The sequence below is a fragment of the Canis lupus genome, chromosome 23 (genome assembly GCF_003254725.2).
Source record: "Canis lupus dingo isolate Sandy chromosome 23, ASM325472v2, whole genome shotgun sequence".
Classification (NCBI taxonomy): domain Eukaryota; kingdom Metazoa; phylum Chordata; class Mammalia; order Carnivora; family Canidae; genus Canis; species Canis lupus.
The window spans coordinates 32,028,356-32,035,824 of NC_064265.1; the positions used below are offsets into that span (position 1 = coordinate 32,028,356).

General features: G+C 44.8%; 1 long non-coding RNA gene across 1 annotated transcript in view; it reads right to left on the reverse strand.

Annotated features, from left to right (window-relative positions):
* Positions 1 to 6,926, reverse strand: part of LOC118352038 (uncharacterized) — a 44,541-nt gene extending 37,615 nt beyond the window's left edge. The window contains exon 1 of the long non-coding RNA XR_004808467.2: positions 6,865 to 6,926. This is a non-coding gene — a long non-coding RNA (uncharacterized LOC118352038). The remainder of the gene's footprint in view (positions 1 to 6,864) is intronic.
* Positions 6,927 to 7,469: the final 543 nt, after the last annotated feature.

The window sequence follows — 7,469 nt, forward strand, 5'->3', positions numbered from 1 at the left end:
TTGAGACATTTATAAGGATTAACTACCTATTTTCTCTTCTGTACCCCAGGGCTACAGAAGGAATCCTTCTGGTATTAGAACTGCGTAGTATCTCAGTCGTGGTGGTAGAAATACAAGCCTATACAAATGATAAAATTGTATTGAGCCGAATTTGCACACACATGCATGTACCCACACACGCAGACACATACGAGTACGAGTAAAACCAGGGGCATCTGAATAAAATTGGATTGTATAAAATGCCAGTCCCTTGGGTATGATATCATACTACAGTTCTGCAAAGTGTTGGGGGAAAACAGGGCAAAGTACACAAGAGATCTCTCTATATTATTTAAAATTGCAGGGATCCCTGGGTGGCGTAGCGGTTTAGCGCCTGCCTTTGGCCCAGGGCGCGATCCTGGAGACCCAGGATCGAATCCCACGTCAGGCTCCCAGTGCATGGAGCCTGCTTCTCCCTCTGCCTGTGTCTCTGCCTCTCTCTCTCTCTGTGACTATCATAAATAAATAAAAATTAAAAAAAAAATAAAATAAAAAAAATAAATAAATAAAATTGCATATGAATCTATGAAAATCTCAACTGTAGGTACTGAAATACATACATTCTAGTGGTGAAATGATGTGGACAATAAATGAGCAATAATGAACAACAAACAAAGACATATATAAAATGTAAAAGCAATGAGAACTATAGTTAGTGGGAATACGACTTTATAGAAGTAGGTAATGAAGGCCAGCACTGAATCAAATTGTAAACAAAAGAAAGCTTATGATATTCATTTAACTCAAGATTTTATATATCAAAATAATTAAGAGTTAAGCATGGGTTGCACAAAATTATAAAAAGAATAGTCTAGAAATAAGATACAACGATTGTGAATTGTCAACAGAGATCCCATATGGAACTTGTATGACTAAGAACATGAAATTCCTTAATTGTCAAAGGAAAGTAGATCTGTCCTCTATCAATAAGAAAAAGAAATTCTAGGCTTAACACTAGCCAGTTTTAGAATTCCTTCTCTTTCAACTATAGAAGCTCTCTGCAGTATAGTGTATACTAACACAAATCATGTTTGCAGAGGGCAGCTGGGGCAGTAAGCCAGCCGGTGAAGGAGACTAGCAGACTTGCAGTGTTTTCGTGAAGATCAAATGAGGTCATATTATTTATTCAAGTGTCTAATTTACTATTTAACAGGCAGTAGACATTTGTGTTTCTCAGAATAGTATAAGCAATGCTGCAGTAACAAATAAACTTCCAAGTCTCAGGGTCTTGACATGAAAATGTTTATTTATTACTCAGATAAATTATAATGCAGGTCCGACAGCCCTCCTCTATCTTGTAGCTAAAACACATGGAATATGAGATCTCAAGGTCAACGCAGCCAGGAAAGAAAGGTTTGGAGGATTTTGTAAAATGTTTGTAAGCGAGAGCCTGGAACCAGCTCCTAACGTCACTGCACCTGCATCCCACTGGTCAGAAGTCTGTCACGTGTTGCTAACGTAATTGCAAAGGAGGCTGGGGCATGTGGTCCTCCTGCTAGACCAAACAGTATGGAGGGCACAAATCCCTGTGGTGCCACAGCACTCAGTAAGTGGAGACCCTGCCCTCCTGCTGGGGCTGCTATTCCACTGCTATTACTTCTAATGTCCTAATAATAACAATAGCAATGCCTAACACTTGCTATCCGGCACTGCCACTTTTCATTATTTCAGTTTACACAAAACCCTACCAAATAAGTTTATAATTTATTGTCATAAATCAAGACTCAGGGACACTGAAATTGCCTGAAGTCACAAGCTAGTAAATATTTGTTTTATTACCAGTACTTTTCCTACTAAAAGAGAGAGTAGAGTGTATCCTCCAAGGGACTGGGGAGCCTCAGCACAGACTCTCTGGAAGGCTCCAGCCCTTCCCAGCTCTAAGCCACCTGCCTGGTACATAACCATTGGAACATCTGTAAAATGCTTCCCTCCACGGTAATTTTTTCTTTGATTTACTGGTTGTGTTAAAATTGTTGTTCTGTAATGGTCAAGTCTGGAGGATGTTGCACTTAAAGAGAAAATTGCCTTAAATAAAAACGAATGATACTAAAATCCCTTCCTTCCCAATGAAATGATTCTCCTGTATTTTGTTCTCCTTGTGAGCACACCAAAAAAGCTTCTTTGGTCTATTATTTCCCAATTACCTCCTCTAGTGTTAGCTGAGAGCAGAGAAGGAAGATGGGATCATGAGGCTCATAACATTTGATCTTTTCCAGGCTTCAGCAAACCTGTGAATCACTTTCATAAGCTAAATCAATATCAGGTGTCACCTGGTGGCAGGTAAGGGCAGTTCCATGGCTTTTCTAATACCTCGCAAGCATTGATTTTCCCACAGATCAGGAAAGAAGAGGCTGAATAGGGAATGGAGAAGCAGGCAAAGGCAAAGTGACCACACAGCTGTGCAGGTGAGATCAGGAGATCTCAGGCCTCACATCTGCCCTGACTTCACCCCGACTTCCCAGCTGCTGCCCGCCATGCCCATTTCCCTCAGAGCATTCCCAGGTCCAAAAGCCCAGAGAACACCGCTTAGCACCTGTGTGCGAGAATCAACCTGGACCCCGCATTCACCAACTGAAATAGGGCAGTTCTTCTTCTGTTTTAAAGGGCTGAACGACCCAGATGGCATGACGAAACACTGCTCTCCGAGAATGTGAGGTGGAAAACATGGTTCTCAAAGTTGGCTCTGGACCAGCAAGAGCAGCAGCAGCACCTGGGGAACTGGTTAGAAATGCAAATTCTCAGGCTCCAACCCACACCTACTGGATTAGAGTCTCTGGGGGTGGGGCCCAGCCATCCGTGTGATAACAAGCCTGAGAAGATTATCATGAAACAGTTTGAGAACTGTTGTACTACAAGAACCTCGAGAGATCATTCAGCTGAGCTCCTTATTTCCTGGAAATGAAAAGCCGGGCCCAGGAAGAGTTGTGTCATATCAGGATGGGAACCCATTTTCTTGGGCTCCCTTCAGTACCACTCCTTGCTGCTTGCTCTGGGCAGCCCACTAGACATGCTGGAGTTGAGTGGGGTGACCCTCCAGGCCGCAGAGTGGCTGCTGTGACACAGAGCTGAAGCCCAGAGCTCATAGCTAGGAGGCTGTGTGGGGGACACTGCGGAGAGCTGCTTCTCGGCTGAGGGTATGCCACTGACTGCTCAGAGTGAGTGAGCCAAGGGTACACAGAGTCTCAGCAGTGCAGTTATTGCTGAACCGAATCCCAGGCAAAGCTTCAGATGCATTTGTTATGGGGAAGGACGTCCAGGCTAGACCCTGGCAAGCTTGCCTCTTCCCCAAGAAAGGGCAAAAGCAGAGGGATGTGCTCATCTTTCATCCTGGGCGTCCCAGATTCTGTTCCTGCTTCCCTGCCCCCTCCGGTCTCGCCATTTCTCATCTGCTCTACTGCAAGAGCTTCAGGATTGCCTCCACCAATGTCACTGCTGTCTAGTCACTCTCCATCCAAGGCTGGAGAGAGAGAGCTCTGTCTGACTGTGTTTAAAATCTTTGCCCAGGGATCCCTGGGTGGCTCAGAGGTTGAGCGTCTGCCTTCGGCCCAGGGCGTCATCCCGTCATCCCGGGATCGAGTCCCACATCGGGCTCCCTGCATGGACCCTGCTTCTCCCTCTGCCTGTGTCTCTGCCTCTCTCTGTGTGTCTCTCATGAATAAATTTTAAAAATATTTTTAAAAAAATCTTTGCCCAGCTTCCCTCAGCTTTGAGAGGAAATCAGCACTCCCTCGCTGGCATATTCTTGTCCTCCTCTGCTGCTGATGCCTGGCCCTCTCTAGCTTCCCCTCCTGCTGCTTCCCTGCCAGGGCTTCAGCCTCCCAGGGATGCTGCCCTCACAGTCCCGCCACTTCATTTCCACTTCTTTCAACATCCAGACTGGAGTCCGCTCCTCTGAAGAATCAGAACCCCCTCCATCAGCACCCTCACAGAAGTTGGACCTATCTCTAACACAATCCTAACCCCGATTCAAGATACATTTGTCTGTCATCCCCACCAGACAGTGAGAGACCAAGTGCAAAATGACCTCCCTGGTGATGAGATCCTGAAACCACTAGCATTTGTGTGTATTCAGCTATAATGCCAGATATTTTACTCACTTGGCTATTGCCCCAACCTCTCTCCTTTGAGTACCACCTCAGGTAGGAAACACATGGAAGTTTAAATTCCTATAGTTACCTGTTTTTTAATTCTAATTATGCATGGTCCTTCCTGGCTGGAAGATCCCTTGAGAGGTGATCTCACCCAACCCCTGCCTCTAAGCAAGACTCAAGGAGGCTTCTGGGCTCCCTTCTACAATAGGTGATCGGTATACCTTAGCCTGGAGAAGGTACCCATCAGACACTGGGGACACTGCCTGCACTGCAAGACACATCCTCTCAGCCTTCTGCTGTCAGTGGACAGAATAAGAAACCCTTTAGGCTGGATGCAACTCAGCCTGGAGCATCTACCCAGAGAGGCCTTTTTAAATAGGCTTTGTGCTACTTAAAATAAAAGTTACTTTGTCTCCTTGCTTTTATCTAAATTTAACCCCATTACTTTTACTATCTTTGTAATAAAGCAGACTGAAGTGCTTCGTGGAAGAGGTTTGAAATAAAAAGCTTGCTTTCCTTCTTATTTTCTTCCCTTTTTGTTTATGTCTTGTTTTAGTTAAAAAAAAAATTGAGGCACTCAGGGAATATTAGAGATCCATACAAGGCTCCCCAACTTACAGATGGAGAAATGCTCAAACACTACTATTGGTCATTTGAAGCCTACATCATGTATTCTATAAGTAGAGGCTTCATTAGTGATGGTTCCCAGAGCAATATCAGGTAAAGTGAGGCAGGAGTGTGAATGTTTAACCTTGAGCCTGATGTAGGCTCTGGGGTCATCAGAGGATGGATGACCAGGAAAGCAGATTGTTATACTGTTCACCAAGAAATCATGGACCTATACAACCATGAGGGAGGGGAAACAAGTGAGGCGACCTTCAGGATACCCCTACCAAATGGAACATCTGGGTATATCCTCTAGCTGTCCTCCACAGTGCCTCAACACGGCCTGGCACTCAGGTCACAGTGCAAAGGACGGGTCCTGCTCCTGGTCAACAGGGAGGACTAGGCTATCAGGTCTGCCAGGAGACTTTGGGTTCTCTTGAAGTAGCCTCAACCACAGCTTCATTCGGCCTATTTCTCCACTTGGAGTGAGTCATCCTATTTGTGCCTTCCTGCTCCAGAGTCTAGCTGTTTTCTCTTCCCTAAAATAGCCCGAAAGCCTCATGGTTGACTATTCCTGTGTACCAGAATGAGAGAGAAATGTTCCTAAGATGGGTGTTTACCAATAGGTCTTCTCTTGCTTATTTTCAGTATTGCCAATCCTCAGGTTGCTCCTCCAGAAACCCCTCTTTTCCTTAGCTCAGAGTAACCTGAGAGAACTCCCCAGAGAGTGACTGGCTTCTAGCCACTATTGTGTTAGTCAGGAGAGGGCAGGCTTTGCTGCACCAGCAAGCAACTTCAAAATCTCTGTAGTGTAACACAACAAAACTGTCCTAGGCCCATGGGGGGGTTCTACTCTGATTAGATACTCTGTGACCCATGGTGAGAGAAGCTTCATCTTGACATGTGCTTCCATGACCACCACAGTAGCAGGAAGAAAGTCAGGCTCTTGATGTCTTTTACCTGGAAGGGGCACAGTTCATGTTCACTCATATCTCATTGGCCAAAGTAAATCATATGGAAGGATATATAGAAGTACATGGAGCCCCATATAGGAGCCCTCAAAGAAGGACAGAAGCATGGTCCTACTATGTGCTCACAAGGTGGAGAATGAGCTAGAAAAACTTAGTGTACATCCATCACCAGCATCTTGTGGACCCAGATAACATACTTTCCCAAGCATGACAAGCCCCCAGGTCCCTCTCACACTGTTTGCCAAGAACTACGTGGAACCATGCTGACACCTCCAGATACAAACCCAGTCTGTTCAGAGACCACACTCTCTCCCACCCCTCCTAGGGGAGCTTTAATTATAGCAAACAGCCCTGTCATCTCTGCCACAGAATCCCAGGATATTGGGGAGAGTGAAAGGAATCTCTGCGTCACACAGTCTGCTCTGCAGCCTCCTTGAAGAAATAGACCTGTTCTTTTTAAGGAAATTATAAAAAGAAGGAAAATCCTAAAGCCTTCTCTCCTCACCCATTCTCCTGCCAAATAATTATGTCCTTCCCATTCCTCCTTTCCGGACTGTTAAAAGCACTTGCAAATCAAAATAGCGAAAATCAAAACAAAACAAAAAACAGTTAACAAACATTAAATATTGAAAGGAGATATAGTGTGTGTTAGGGAGGTGGGAGAGTGAATAAAATAGATCTCCAACCCACGTACTCTCCCTCAGAAAGACTGTCTAAGAGACATACCCAGTTGGGCTGCAGGCTATGATATAATTAGAACAATATTGCCCAATTGCAAAGACATGTGCCTGTTTGCATGAAATGGAAGCATCTGCTGAAATTATTTGAGGTGTCCCATCACTAATTAAAAGAGCTTTCATTTATAGAGGATGCACCATATGGATGCTGTTGATTCTTGGGTTGCTGGATGTGAATGAGCACTGGGGGAGTTGTTGGGGCAGGTGTATGGTGAAGAATATCCGGCAAAATATGATTTAGCCTTCCAAAAATTCTCCTTACAAAGAGGTATGGGAACGGGGGAGGTGCTGCTGGAAGTTGTTTTAGCGAAGCACAGAAATGTGACATGTCATCCCAAATTGGACCTGACTTGTCTGTGACTGCTTATGAGTTTTGCCCCTGGAGCCTTGCTGTGTCCCTTTTACTTTTCAAGCCATTACCTTGTCTTCAAGGGGTCGTCTTTCAGGTAAATAAGATCAGCTTCAGAATTTGTGGGACCCTGCACAAAATGAAAACGTAGGTCCTTGTACTAAAAGTTATTAAGAATTTCAAGACAGCAACAACAGACCATTAAAGCAAGGAAAGCCTATCCCAAATATGGGGCCCCTGTGCATCTGGAGAAAGCAAGATCTGTTGGACAAATAGGGACCAAGACATAGGGAGGTTAAAGCAGAGCCATGCCAGACAATAGTCACCATAGTACATTGTAGCCTGTAAGGGGCTTTCACATCCACACTCAGCTCTGAGGGCCACATAGCCCATGCTCTTGGCAGGACAGACTCAGGGGGAAGAAAGGACTTGTTATACCTCTGTACTATGCAGAGTGGTAAAACCTAGATGCTAAATTTTGGCCCCACATGCTTTCCCTTACTTTATATCCTATCTACTCAGAAAGTTTCACCATTCTTTGCTAGTACATACGGACTCTTGGAATCCATGTACATCCCATTTAGTACAGCAAAGTAGCCCAGGAAGTAGCCAAATAGGCACCATGAAAAACGAAGTCAGTATTGCCTGAGCTGGAAATATATGCATTCAGGAGAAC